General features: G+C 41.4%; 1 protein-coding gene across 4 annotated transcripts in view; it reads left to right on the top strand.

The window, feature by feature from the left end:
• The window catches only part of FLRT2 (fibronectin leucine rich transmembrane protein 2), a 135,190-nt gene that overhangs the window by 116,126 nt on the left and 4,931 nt on the right, over nucleotides 1–14,133 (top strand). The window contains exon 1 of one of the 4 annotated variants that reach the window (XM_033951420.1): nucleotides 10,088–10,149. The exons of the other annotated variants lie outside the window; for them this stretch is intronic. The gene's annotated coding sequence lies outside the window, so the exon portion shown is untranslated. Of the gene's footprint in view, nucleotides 1–10,087; nucleotides 10,150–14,133 lie in introns of those variants that run through there. 4 annotated transcript variants of the gene reach the window in all.

Raw genomic sequence — 14,133 nt, 5'->3', positions numbered from 1 at the left:
AAGGTTCTAGGCAGTTCACAACAAGGTGAGCTAATACATGGGATACAGATAAAATACAAATTAGAATAATGGACTTAAAAAGAAATAAAGACAGAAAGCATTTACAATATAATGCAGAAAATACCGGCATGGCAGGGAAAGAAGTAATACATAGAACAGATCAAATACATCAGGTTGAATCTAAGGAACTTGATTGAAAAAATGAAGCAGAATGCGTTAAGATACCAAATTTTCTAAAATCAAGATAGGAGGAGACCTCGAACATCATTTTTCCAAGCCATACATTCAAATGAGAGGGTTCTCTCAAGAAACTTCTTATAACGACAGGATTTTATGGAGGGATATGAAAACAAGTGCACTCAAAGAAAAATGAGACACAAGATAACCTGGAAACAAACCCAAAACTGATTTATAACAAATACAGGAAAATTTGAGCAGAATTCTCGACTCTATCGGCAACCAATGGAGTTTCAAATAAAAAGGAGTGATATGCTCCCATTTTTTTAAAACCAAAAATGAGGCGAACGGCAGTATTCTGAATCACTCTCAATTTTTTGAAAATTTTCTTGTAAGCACCTAGGTATATAATGTTACAGTAATCGAGACTATTTAAGATAGAAGACTATACCAGTAACGAAAGGTAGTTTCGTCAAAATACTTCTTAATGGTACGAAGCTTCCAAAGCACAAAGATACATTTCTTAAACAATAAATCCGTATGTTGTTCCAATGTGAGATGTTTATCCAGAGTCACACACAATATTTCTGTGGATTGTTCTATATTATAGTCCAACCCATTCATGTGTATTGTTGTTTCTTTAATCTTATCGGTGGGAGTTGCTAAAAAAAATTTTTGTTTTTTTCCGCATTTAATTTAAATTTATAAGCAGTCGTCCAAAGTTCAAGCTGACTTAAAATAATCGCTAAAAAAATTATGAACTCCGGTCACAGACAAGTTAACGGGATGACGATAGTAATGTCATACGTATAAATGTAGAACTTGAGCTTTAAACTTTGCAACAAATTTCCCAAGGAAGCAAGATAAATATTAAACAGGTGATTGGTTGAGAGGCGCATTAAGTTTAAGTCGGCTTGCATAGTTCATTGCGTATTACAGACTGACTCTTCAGATAATCTGATTTTGCATTTTTCTCATTTGCCTTAAGGCTCCTTTTACGAAGGTGCACCAATTTTTTTTAGCGCACGCAGGGAATTACCATGCGCTACGCTTCTAGAACTAACACCAGCTCAACGCTGGCCTTAAGGTCGAGCGTGTGTGGTAATGTAGCGCATTAAAGCCCTAGTGCACCTTCGTAAAAGGAGGTCTTAGTCTTCCACCAGATTATGTGGTATTTTCCACAGATTAGAGAAGTTTGGTTATTAAAAACTTTATATATCGCGTATATAGCCAAAAAAAGGATCCAAGCGGTTTACAATGTATAATTTAAAACAATTTTAAAAGAACTCCATTCAAAAATAGAAAATAAGAAAAGGATTTTTTTTTTTTTTTTTAGTTACATAATATTCCATAACAATTAAACGACAGCTCAGGTCCTCTTTTGCTTACGCTGCCATCACAATTTGGAATAATCTACCTGTTCACATTAGGACTGATTTTATTCACTTAAGGTTTCGTAAAAATCTGAACACTTTTTAACATGACTTCTAATATTCATATTATGATGATATTTCAATTATTATTGATTGCTTTTGTATTTTCCCGTCGATTCTGCGGCCTCTTTGAATGTAAATCGCCTTGAACCTTTTAGGTATAGTGCAATTAATAAATTGTGGATCAGATTAGAATGTTAAGTCATTTGAATTATTCTATTTGGCGCTTTTGTAAAGTTTAGGGACCTCTGTCCAGGTCCAACTTTTGGCGGAGAGGAAAAGAGCAATCCAGCGCGACAACATGGAGAACAGACGAGAGAAAAAGTTTGCTTGAGCAACAAGGAGAGACGCACTGATTTCAGGCACTTGTGTCCGGGACTTTTCAAAGGGAGGGTTAATGTAAACATATCCTGAGGGGAACCTGGGAGTGTGCAAATGCCTGTGACGGGATTAGAATCACAGAGTCATCGGTCGCTGTTATATAATATGTGTTATCGTCTCCAGTGAAGATTTTGGCTTTAAGTAAAGACCATCTGACATCTGAAGAGTCATTTTTCAGAACTAAATTATTAGGAATAAATAAGCTCTTCAGATGAATTTTTAATAATGGAGCAAGATGTTTCAGGAGTAGATCCATGTGGGGAATATGGACTTGATATAGATTTTGGTAATACAGTATATCCATAAAGACAATATTTATTTATACTGTAAACTAAACTAAACTAAACTAAACCTTAAGTTTGTATACCGCATCATCTCCACAGAAGCAGAGCTCGACACGGTTTACAGGAATTGATATAGAAAGGAACTCCAAAGAAAAGTAGATGTAATACAGAAATAAACATCATGTTTTAACAGGGTCTTGGAAAATGGACATGTTTAGAGAGGAGAGACATGTTGAATGCCCTCGGCCACAAGAGGGCACTCGCTCAAACTCAGGAGCAGAAAATTTCATGGCAACACCAGAAAGTATTTCTTCACAGAGAGAGTGGTTGATCATTGGAACAAGCTTCCAGTGCAGGTGATCGAGGCAGACAGCGTGCCAGACTTTAAGAAGAAATGGGATACCCATGTGGGATCCCTACGAGGGTCAAGATAAGGAAATTGGGTCATTAGGGCATAGACAGGGGGTGGGTAAGCAGAGTGGGCAGACTTGATGGGCTGTAGCCCTTTTCTGCCGTCATCTTCTATGTTTCTATGATGGGTCATTTGGCCTTTATCTGCCATCATGTTTCTATGTTTCTATAATCAGAAAGTTCTATGACATCATAATGCAGGTGTAAAGAGCCTTAGCCTATAGGCAGAGGAGATGCAAATGTTAAGAGCCTTAGCCAATAGGGAGAGGAGGAGAGAGTGTTGATCATTGGAACAAGCTTCCAGTGCAGGTGATCGAGGCAGGCAGCGTGCCAGACTTTAAGAATAAATGGGATACCCATGTGGGATCCCTACGAGGGTCAAGATAAGGAAATTGGATCATTAGGGCATAGACAGGGGGTGGGTAAGCAGAGTGGGCAGACTTGATGGGCTGTAGCCCTTTTCTGCCGTCATCTTCTATGTTTCTATGTTTCTATGATGGGTCATTTGGCCTTTATCTGCCATCATGTTTCTATGTTTCTATAATCAGAAAGTTCTATGACATCACAATGCAGGTGTAAAGAGCCTTAGCCTATAGGCAGAGGAGATGCAAATGTTAAGAGCCTTAGCCAATAGGGAGAGGAGGAGAGAGTGTTGATCATTGGAACAAGCTTCCAGTGCAGGTGATCGAGGCAGACAGCGTGCCAGACTTTAAGAATAAATGGGATACCCATGTGGGAACCCTACGAGGGTCAAGATAAGGAAATTGGGTCATTAGGGCATAGACAGGGGGTGGGTAAGCTGAGTGGGCAGACTTGATGGGCTGTAGCCCTTTTCTGCCGTCATCTTCTATGTTTCTATGATGGGTCATTTGGCCTTTATCTGCCATCATGTTTCTATGTTTCTATAATCAGAAAGTTCTATGACATCACAATGCAGGTGTAAAGAGCCTTAGCCTATAGGCAGAGGAGATGCAAATGTTAAGAGCCTTAGCCAATAGGGAGAGGAGGAGAGAGTGTTGATCATTGGAACAAGCTTCCAGAGCAGGTGATCGAGGCAGACAGCGTGCCAGACTTTAAGAATAAATGGGATACCCATGTGGGATCCCTACGAGGGTCAAGATAAGGAAATTGGGTCATTAGGGCATAGACAGAGGGTGGGTAAGCAGAGTGGGCAGACTTGATGGGCTGTAGCCCTTTTCTGCCGTCATCTTCTATGTTTCTATGTTTCTAATATGTCCCCTGAGAGGGCCGAGATGACAGTTATATCCTCAAAAAATAAAAATGGAGGGAGACGAATAGATTTGAGGGTACAGATGTTTGCAGAGCAATGATGATTGGATCTCACCTTTAGAAGGTGGCCTCTCTAGAGCAGAGCTTTCAAAACCTGTTGTGGGGACTCCACAGCTTGTTGAGTTTTCCAGATATTCACAAGTAACATGTTCAGAGGTTAGTCTGCACAATGACTTTTAAGACGATCTGATTTCATTAAGGATTTCCTGAAAAACCTGACTAGTTGCGGGGTCCCTGGGGCAAGTTTGAGAAGCCCCACTCTAGAGTAAGGTTCAGGGTAAATCTTTCACTTTTGATGCTTGTGCTGTAGTTTCCAGTGGTAGGGCAGTGTGCCCGCGCTTGCGTATAAAGCCCCACTGAGTGACAAATTGAGGTTGCAGGATGTGGCAACAGCGGTTAGCGTAGCTGGGTTAAAAAAAGATTTCGACAAGTTCCTGGAGGAAAAGTCTGCTATTGAGACGGGCATGGGGGAAGCCAATGCTTGCTCTGGGATTGGTAGCATGGAATCTTGGTCCTTTTTGGGATTCCGGAATCTTTCTACACTTTGGAGTTCTGGAATGTTGTTACTGTTTGGGTTTCTGCCAGGTATTTTTGATCTGGATTGGCACTGTGGAAACAGGATATTGGACTGGATCAGGGATCTCAAAGTCCCTCCTTGAGGGCCGCAATCCGGTCAGGTTTTCAGGATTTCCCCAATGAATATGCATTGAAAGCAGTGCATGCACATAGATCTCATGCATATTCAGTGGGGAAATCCTGAAAACCCGACTGGATTGCGGCCCTCAAGGAGGGACTTTGAGACCCCTGGGCTAGATGGACCACTGGTCTGACCTAGTATGGCTATTCTTGAGTAACAATGGGGACTACTTTTCCAAAAGAAAGTGATGAATGCCCGGAATACCTTCCAGGGAGAAAATCGGTGACAGAATTTAAAAATGCATGGGCTTCCTACACAGAAAGAGGATGAAATCAAAGCAAAATTAAATGACCTTCACACTTGAAACAGGTCATAGAGGTGTGTAAGCTGCGCAGAGTTGGGCAGGCTGGATGGACCGTACAGGTAGGGTTACCAGATTTTCAGCTTATTTTTCCCAGATTGGATTTAACCCAAAAAAAGAGAGTATGCATTAGAATATTTCAGCGTGCACAAATTGATTATGCATGCCCTAATTTGTAGAATAATGTGTGTTAAATTGATTTTGCATGCAGTACATTTTTTTCAGGGTGGGTTGGCGAGCCAAAATGGGCGGTAACAAACGCACATCCGTACCTGCTATATTATAGCTTCCAGATGTTCATGAACGTCATACTTTCAACTATATACGACTGTTAATGAGTTTTTATGCTCAGAGAAATGGAGGCGATAACAGGGGAGAACCCCAACGCTACCACCTCACCCCGCCCGATCATCGCATTTTCAAAAACTGGTTGTAAAATTTATCACTGTTATAGGTACTTATATGGGTGCTGAAGGCTACACTTCTGTTAACTTTTTGAACGTACGAGTGTCATGTTCATAGTCTGAAGAGCAACCTGCAAGCTATAAGTTAAGTTTGAGGTTCAGACTATTAACATGACACTCGTGCCTTCAGCACCCATATAAGTATCTATAACAGTGATAAATTTTACAACCAGTTTTTGAAAATGCGATGATTGGGCGGGGTGAGGTGGTAGCGTCGGGGTTCTCCCCTGTTATCGCCTCCATTTCTCTGAGCATAAAAACTCATTAACAGTCGTATATCGTTGAAAGTATGACGTTCATGAACACCTGAGTGATTATTCCACTCTGTTTTCTGATATCATTTTCAATCACGCTACTCTCGATTATCTAGAGCAGGGGTGTCAAAGTCCCTCCTCGAGGGCCGCAATCCAGTCGGGTTTTCAGGATTTCCCCAATGAATACGTATGAGACCTATTTGCATGCACTGCTTTCGCGGTATGCTAATAGATCGCATGCATATTCATTGGGGAAATCCTGAAAACCCGACTGGATTGCGGCCCTCGAGGAGGGACTTTGACACCCCTGATCTAGAGAGTCTTTTTGCCCTATTTTTGTATATTATATCTTCCAGCATCAGATTTAGCACCGCATGGAAAAAAGACAATTCTTTCTACAGTTTGTTTGCAACTAAGGGCTCCTTTTACGAAGGCGCGCTAGGGGCTTAACGCGTGGAATAGCCGATACCGCCGTCCTTTAGAGCAGGCGGTAGATTTTTTGGCTAGCGCGCTAATCCAGTGCATGCGATAAACCCGCTAGCGCACCTTCGTAAAAGGAGCCCTAAGTGGTCATCTATATCCTGGACTGACCTCTTGCTTTTCTGTTATTTGAAGAGTTAAACAGTTACTTCCCGTTGAACTGTTCCGCGTCATTCGGCGTCCCAACCTGCTGTCATATCTCCTCTCTGTCATCTCTTTTCTAAACTCGAGTCCTTTTTAAATAAGCGAGGAATTCAGACTTTGTCAATTTTGTCGCTCTTTTCTGAACCTTTTTCTAGTTTCACATATTATACTTGAGACTAATTAAGATGTCTGCACCGCTAGGCACATTGCCACCCCACCCCCCATCCCCCGAGCCCAGTCTATTCAGTGATTCAAAATGGTCCTATGTGGCCCTTCTTTTGAAAAACTTAGAAACATAGAAACATAGAGTATGACGGCAGAAAAGGGCCAACGGCCCAACAAGTCTGTCCACTCAAGAACCCTCCCTCCTCCCTCCCTCCTTCGGGAATCCATCTTTTAAGCATTCCTCTGGAGTGACCCCCCCTGTCTGTCCCATCGTCCCTTGACGTCGAGCGTGGTTCTGGCCTCGACTACCTGACGTGGAAGACCATTCCATCGATCAATTACCCTTTCGGTGAAGAAATACTTACTGGTGTCCCCATGAAATCTTCCCCCCCCCCCTGAATTTTAGCGGATGCCCTCTTGTCGCCGTGGGACCCGTAAGACAAAAGATTTCTTCCTGCACATCAATACGGCCCGTGATGTATTTGAATGTTTCTATCATGTCCCCCCCCTTTCCCTGCGCTTTTCGAGAGAATATAAGCGCAGCCCGATCAAACGTTGTTTACCCAGAAATCCCGTGTTCCCAGATATATCTTTTGGAGCGAAGGAGAGGAAAGGAGCCGATCCCAGTATTAACAACATGGAGAGCAGACGAGGGTGTGTGTTCTTTTGGAACAGGGAGAAGAACGGCATTGGATTTCAGGCACACGTGTACCAGTCAAAGCTCTCACAGACTTTTGAAAGGGAGGGTTGAAATAAATACCTCTTAAGAGCAACCTGAGAGAGTGAGCAAAACCTGTGATAGGATTAAGCATGGAGTCATCAGCTGCTTTAAGTTATCAGGGCTTTAAGTAAACATCTGAAGAGTAATTTTTCAGAAATAAATCTAGGATCGGGCAGGGGAAGATTTAAAATACATTTTAAATGGTTTCCCCAGTTGCTTTTTCCTTTTTTGGATATAATTGGTTCTGCACCTATCTAGAAATCAAAATGTAGTCAAAGTGAGCCAAGTAGAAAATAATAAAGCCATTGTGACATCACTGATAAGGTTGGCTCTTAGGCATTGGTGGAATGACACATTATGATGTCACAATACCAGCTCTGGTTATCAGAGGCTGAGACTTTTCACACTATTTATTTATTCAGTTTTCCATACTGTTCTCCCAAGTAGAGAATGACACGGGAACAAATTTTTCACCATCCCCGCGGGAATTCATTTTCCTGTTCCGGTGAGTTCCTTTCCTGCCCCTGCCCCATTCCTGCAAGTTCCATCCTCATCTGCACAAGCCTCAAACATTTTTAAATCATAAGTGTTGGAGGCTTATGCAGTTAAGAAAGAGCAAACAGAAATGGGACACGGACAGCGACAAAACTCATGGAGAAATTGTGTTATATGACATCCTAGAATAGAATGAAAACGATCACAATCAAATTGCATATCCCTAAAGCATACTAATATGCATAACACTACTACTGCTAATTATAATCTCTGTGGTCTTCATCATAAAGTGTATGGGGACAGACTTAAAGATCTCAATCTGTATACTTTGGAGGAAAGGCGAGAGAGGGGAGATATGATAGAGAAGTTTAAATACCTACGTGGTATGAGTCGAATCTCTTTCATTTGAAAGGAAGCTCGGGAATGAGAGGGCATAGAATGCAGTTAACCGGTGATAGGCTCAGGAGTAATCTAAGGACATACTATTTTTACAGAAAGGGTGGAAGATGCGTGGAACAGTCTCCCAATAGAGGTAGTGGAGACAGAGACTGTGGCTGAATTCAAGAGGGCCTGGGATAGGCACGTGGGATCTCTGAGAGAGAGGAAGAGATAATGGTTACTGCGGATGGGCAGCTCTATGACATCACAATGCAGGTGTAAAGAGCCGTTAACCTATAGGAAGAGGAGATGCAAATGTTAAGAGCCTTAGCCAATAGGGAGAAGAGGAGATAAGGATGCTGCAGATGGACAGACTGGATATTTCTATGTTTCTTCTGTAGCGCTACTAGAAGTATGCAACACTGTATGTGAGAGTCCCTGCTCCACAGAGCTTACAAACTCTTCAAGGCAGACAAACAGAACAAGTAAGGGACTAGGGAATTACTTATGGTGGGAATGGGGACTTATATACCACCTTTTTGTGCCTTTGACATTCAAAGCGGTGGGCACTGGAGGATTAAGTGAGTTGGTCAGAGTTACAAGGAGCAGCACCGGGTTTTGATCTCGCAACCTCTGGGTACAGAGGCAGCAGCTCTACCAGTGAGCCACAGCCCTTCCTCTCACTTTAACACTTAAAACCTCTCTCTCCATCACCATCACCATTCAGAATGAATTTAGGATGACTGACAAGTGTATCAGACCTTAGCTGGTCCCCCAGTGTTACTCTCCGACCCCTCCCCTTCTCCATAAGTACACAGAAGGACAGCTACATATTTGTGAGAGGGAGGCTTACTGTATTGCTAGTCTGTGGTAAGGCAGAATAAATGTATAAGGTTGCCAACAGGATCTAGAGTTGCCCAACAGGGACGATCCAGTCCTGATTTGCCCAACTGCATGCAGGGATTTGTAGTTTTGTTTTTGCTTAGGTAATGCAAAGATGAATCCTGAAAAAAAACCAAGTCCCTGCATACAATGGGGTAAATCCTGGATGAATCCTGTCAGGCAAACCTGGAACCAGTTGGCAAACCCTAGTGTGTTCGTGTAAAAACAACAAAAAAAACCAAACCCTTTAATATATGTGGTCATTGTTGTTCTGTTTCAGCAGACAAGGTCCTTAAGGTTTTTATGTGGATTGCTCAATTATATTTTTGGAACTTTGACATTTTTAATAAAGTCCATTTCAGGAACATCATGGTGCCAGCCTATGGATTTCCCCCCCCCTCCTAAAAGACACAAATCATTCCTTGACAATTAACCCCGAGCTAAATGTTTTTGTTTTGTTTTTTCAAGTTTCCAAGTTTTATTTAAAAGTTGATGAATCGCTTAATCTTAATACGAAGCGATGAACAAAGCTGAAAAATAATACATCGCAATGTTCGGGGAAACAGTACAAATAACAGAGAAATCACACAGCACAGACAGGGCCAAGAGGGACGAGGGGGTAGAAATACAGTGGTTTAAAGGAAATGGGACGAGTAAGAGACGTAACCAAGGGGAGCGTTACAAAAGATCAGAGGCCGGAATTAAAAAGTATGACCTAACTATGAGGAACCAGCAGTCAAAAACATCTTTTTTTTTTTTGTAAATCTTTATTAGTTTTCAATTATTAACGGTGCAATACAGTGAATTTAAACATAAACGAATCAAACAAAAGCACTTTAAATATGCAAATATTTCAACAACGTCAAAAACATCTTTAAAAAGAAAGCATTTCAACTTGCTTTTAAATCTGTCGACAAAGACGCTCTTCCCTTATGTAGATTGGGAGGGAGTTTCACAATTGTGGATTTGAGAGATGGAACAACCAGCAAATGTTGGTCATTAGATCTGAGTGATCTGGTGTGGGGCATAGGGTATAAAGACTCTTTATATAGTATTGATTTAAGGCTTAGCGGACATATTTTTAGGTTATTCGATGTGACGCCGGGAGCCAATGAGATTTTTTGAGGAGTGGTGAAACGTGGTCGAATTTTTTAATCCATGCACACATTAATCATACGTCTAAATTTCTATGGTATGTTTCGTGGAAAGAATATTCCAGAGCTCGTTATTCACGGGTTCTGTCCTGGGAAAATTAGGACTAATACCCAGGCAACACGTGTCTGGCTTCCAAAGCGTACAAAAGTTTCTGAGAAGGCAAAAGAGGATAGGCAAGGGCTGGAGGGCGCTATTCTTTGGAGGTCTTTACCTCATTACATTACATTCTATTACATTAGGGACTTCTATTCCGCCTATACCTTGCAGTTCAAGGCGGATTACAAAAGAGCTAACTGGACATTTCCAGTGAAGTTACAACAGTTTTGGGGTGTTTTTTTTTGGTTACAAGGGAGGAGAGGTACCTGGATTAATTCCGGAAGAACTTGCAAATTGGATATTAAATTGACTGTACGTTACTGTGTGATATAACAAATAGATTACAGTTAGAGTACAAATAAGATTAAGTTACATTTCAGGGATCTGAATACTTGGTTGGTGTTTTGGGGAGGAAGAGATTATTTAAGTGGAGGTTTTGGGGGATAATTTATCTAGGAGGAGGGGGAAGGGTTGGGTTAAGATATCTGGATACATTATTTGAAAAGTAGGGTTTTGATTTCTTTTCGAAAAGTTTTTGAAGTCGCCCGTTGCCGTCAACAGGTTGGAGATGGAGTGGTTAAGTTTTGCTGCTTGCGTCGCCGGAAGGTTATCAAACATCTTTTTGCGCTGAGTGCCCTTGAGTGGAGGGAAGGCAAAAGGGTTCGGAGTTCTTCTTTGTCTTGAGGTGAGGATCTGGTTTAGGCGGTTGTTTAGATAGGGGGAGGCGGAGCCGTTTAATGCTTTGAATAATAGACAGTAGAATTTGAATTGAATTCGTGCTTGCATAGGTAGCCAGTGAGAGTCTAGGAAGGCAGTTGTAATATGATCATATTTTCTCAGGGAGTAGATCAGTCTGAGGGCAGTGTTTTGTATAGTCACTGCGTTCATGTATATTTTTTTTCTTATTTCCCCCAAAACAAAGGCCTAAAACTCCATTCATAGAGGTAAAACTGAGACTGGATTGACCTCTCCCAAAGAAATGGAGCCAGATGGCAACTAAGCAATGATTGGCGTTATTTCCAGTTAATGTGACACGTCCTTTCTAAAGTTACTCCGAATTCAAGGAAGAGGACATGGAAACCTATGTTCTGAGGTCTGGCTGCATAACTGCTTAGACTTTTCACATACTAATTAGTGGTGGTGGTGCATTCACAGTCAAAAGTAAATTCTCATGAATTCTGTACCAGGGAAAATCTTTTTCCAGTGTTCCATCTTGAACGTTGAGTCTCGTAATTACAAGCTGGTAGTTAGTTCTTTAAAGCGTTTTCCTGCTGATGCCCTCTAGTGGTCACAATTGTTTTGCACATTTCCAGGCAGGACATATGAGACTTCAATTCCGTATTAAAACGGTAGAAATATTGTAACATTTTTCATATACATGAGAGGCAAGGTCATAAAACTGAAAATAATGATTAAAAATAGTTGAGTAATTCAGTGTACTTTGTTAGCCTTGTGGAATTCGTTTTCCATCTAGAAGATACAGCTGTGATTTTTATTAGAGAATGACATGGTGACAAAATTCATCACCGTTCCCGTCCCCGCGGATAACCGCGGGAAACCATCTTCATGTCATTCTTTAAGGAGAGAGGGAAGAATCAGAGCATAATTGGGCACCACCACTGACCCTCAAGCTTTGCTTTGAAGAATGCTGGTATACAATAGCCTGAGGTTGAAATAGACACTAGAAAATGACATGGGATTATTTCCCACGGGGACGGGGAACGGTGATGAATTTTGTCACTGTGTCATTCTCTAATTTTTATTTATTTATTTAATTCGTTATCTATCCCATTTTCCCCAAAGAGCTCAGTAGGAGGTTACAGGTTAACATACATGATTAAAATATCCATACTTGAATCTGACAGCTCTAGGTTCCACAAATTGGAAACATCTACTCACTCTCCGAGGCAGCTTCTAAGAAGATTCAGTTTTTGGGATCATTCTGGGTCTTTGGAAACTAGTATGCTGAACAAAGTCTTTGAACAAGCCAGAAAATTCATGACTCATTGAGCTAGTTCATGAATTTTTATTTTAAAGCTTTGAAAACCCTTAGTCATCAACTGCTCAGTTGCAAAATAATGATTAAATACTTTGTTCCTTGATTTTCCAAGGTCAGTCTTCTGCTTAAATAATGTTATACACTACCTTTGCTTTCACTCGGCTCACTTTGCATTTTTACAATGTAGCTAATTAAACTTTATGCTAAGTTCGGTGGCTGAAGAACTTTCATCCTGATTCGGAATCACTATTGTTGCTTCTTGTTAGAAGTATTTTATGATTATGATTATGGAGAGCTTCTATACCGTTGCTAATGACTGGGGAGTCAATACAGAACGGTCTACATGAGCTTCTGTAAAGGTGTTGTGATGCATTAGCTTCTGTAGAGATCTTACCATAAGTAGTTGTGAGGTGTTACAATGCATGGGCTCTATACTGAAATACACGGAGCTCTGTGGTGGTGTTACAATACAGAGCTATTAGTCCTGGCATGATTATGCCATAACCAATCATTCTACTGAGACATCACTGATGAAGTTGGCTCTTAGGCATTGGTGGAATGAGGCATTATGACATCACAATCTCACTCTTTAGGTTACTTCCAGGTACTTGTGAGCTGGGTTGGCCACTGTTGGAAACAGGATGCCAGGCTTGATGGAAGTCTGTCCCAGTATGGCAATTCTTATGTTCTTATGTGAGCCAAGTAGAGGATAATGTTTGTTTATTGAGAGCTTCTCCACCACTACTAATGACTTGGGAGTCAATTTGGAGTGGCTTACATGACCTTCTGTAGATATGTTAAGATAAAGAGTTACAAAGAGCTTCTGTGAGGTGTTACAATTTACGGAGCTCTGTGGTGGTTTTAGAGTTATTAATACCGGCATGGGTATGTCATAATCCATCATTCTACTTATATGCACATGTTTATACAAAATCAATTGTCCTATGTATATACACATGTAATTCCAGGTTTACTTTTGCTGCTAAATACGCTATACACTTTTTTACATACCTCTTAAGGAGGTTGGCCATTTCAACTAGATAAAATCTATTTACATGCATCCTTGAAAGTTCTAGCTTCCTCTCTCTGTCAACTTCATAATTTCAGTTTAAGTAGAATGATGAGGGAACATAATTGCATTCTTATTGCTCTCCAGCAGATAACCCCAAAGTTGCGGAGTAGAAGAGTGACCTAGTGCAGTGGTTCTCAGCTCAGTCCCAGAGGCATTGCACACCCAGCCAGCTAGGTTTTCTAGGTTGTCCACCAATGAACTTGCATGGCCTCTGATGCACGCAAATCTGCCTCATGTTTGATTGTGGGTCTCCTGAAAACTAGGGTTGCCATCTAGAAACGGGAGGGGCAGACTGAGACATCTAGGTCAGTGGTTCCCACCAGGCCGATCGGGTTTTCAGGCTAGCCCTAATGAATATGCATGAGAGAGATTTGCATATAATGGAAGTGACAGGCATGCAAATCTGCTCCATGCATATTGATTAAAGTTATCCTGAAAACCCGACTGGCCTGGTGGTCCTCCAGGACAGGGTTGAGAACCACTGATCTAGGTTTTACTTTCACTAAAAGCAATGGAAGCGAGGAGGACAGATTGAGACATCTGGGTTTTACTTCCATTGAAAGTAATGGACGTAAAACCTGGATATCTCAATTTGTCATCCTTTTTCAGGAGCAATATGGTAATTCTATTGAAAACCCAAGTGTCTGGGTATGTGTCAGGGACAGATGATATATATAGTGGTTAGAGAACCAAGAGAACAAGATTTCAAATTTCATTTCTACCAATAATGCTTCTTGCAACCTTGGCTAAGGCGCTTTGTCTTCCATTGCCTTGGACAGTGGGATAGTATAGGGGGGAGCGAGGGGGTGGTCCACCCCAGGCGCCATGTTGGTGGGGATGCCGGCACCCCTCCA

The sequence above is a fragment of the Geotrypetes seraphini genome, chromosome 7 (assembly GCF_902459505.1).
Source record: "Geotrypetes seraphini chromosome 7, aGeoSer1.1, whole genome shotgun sequence".
Taxonomy (NCBI): Eukaryota; Metazoa; Chordata; class Amphibia; order Gymnophiona; family Dermophiidae; genus Geotrypetes; species Geotrypetes seraphini.
The sequence above is the reverse complement of the archived record's forward strand: the minus strand, read 5'-3'. Positions and strand labels throughout refer to the sequence as shown.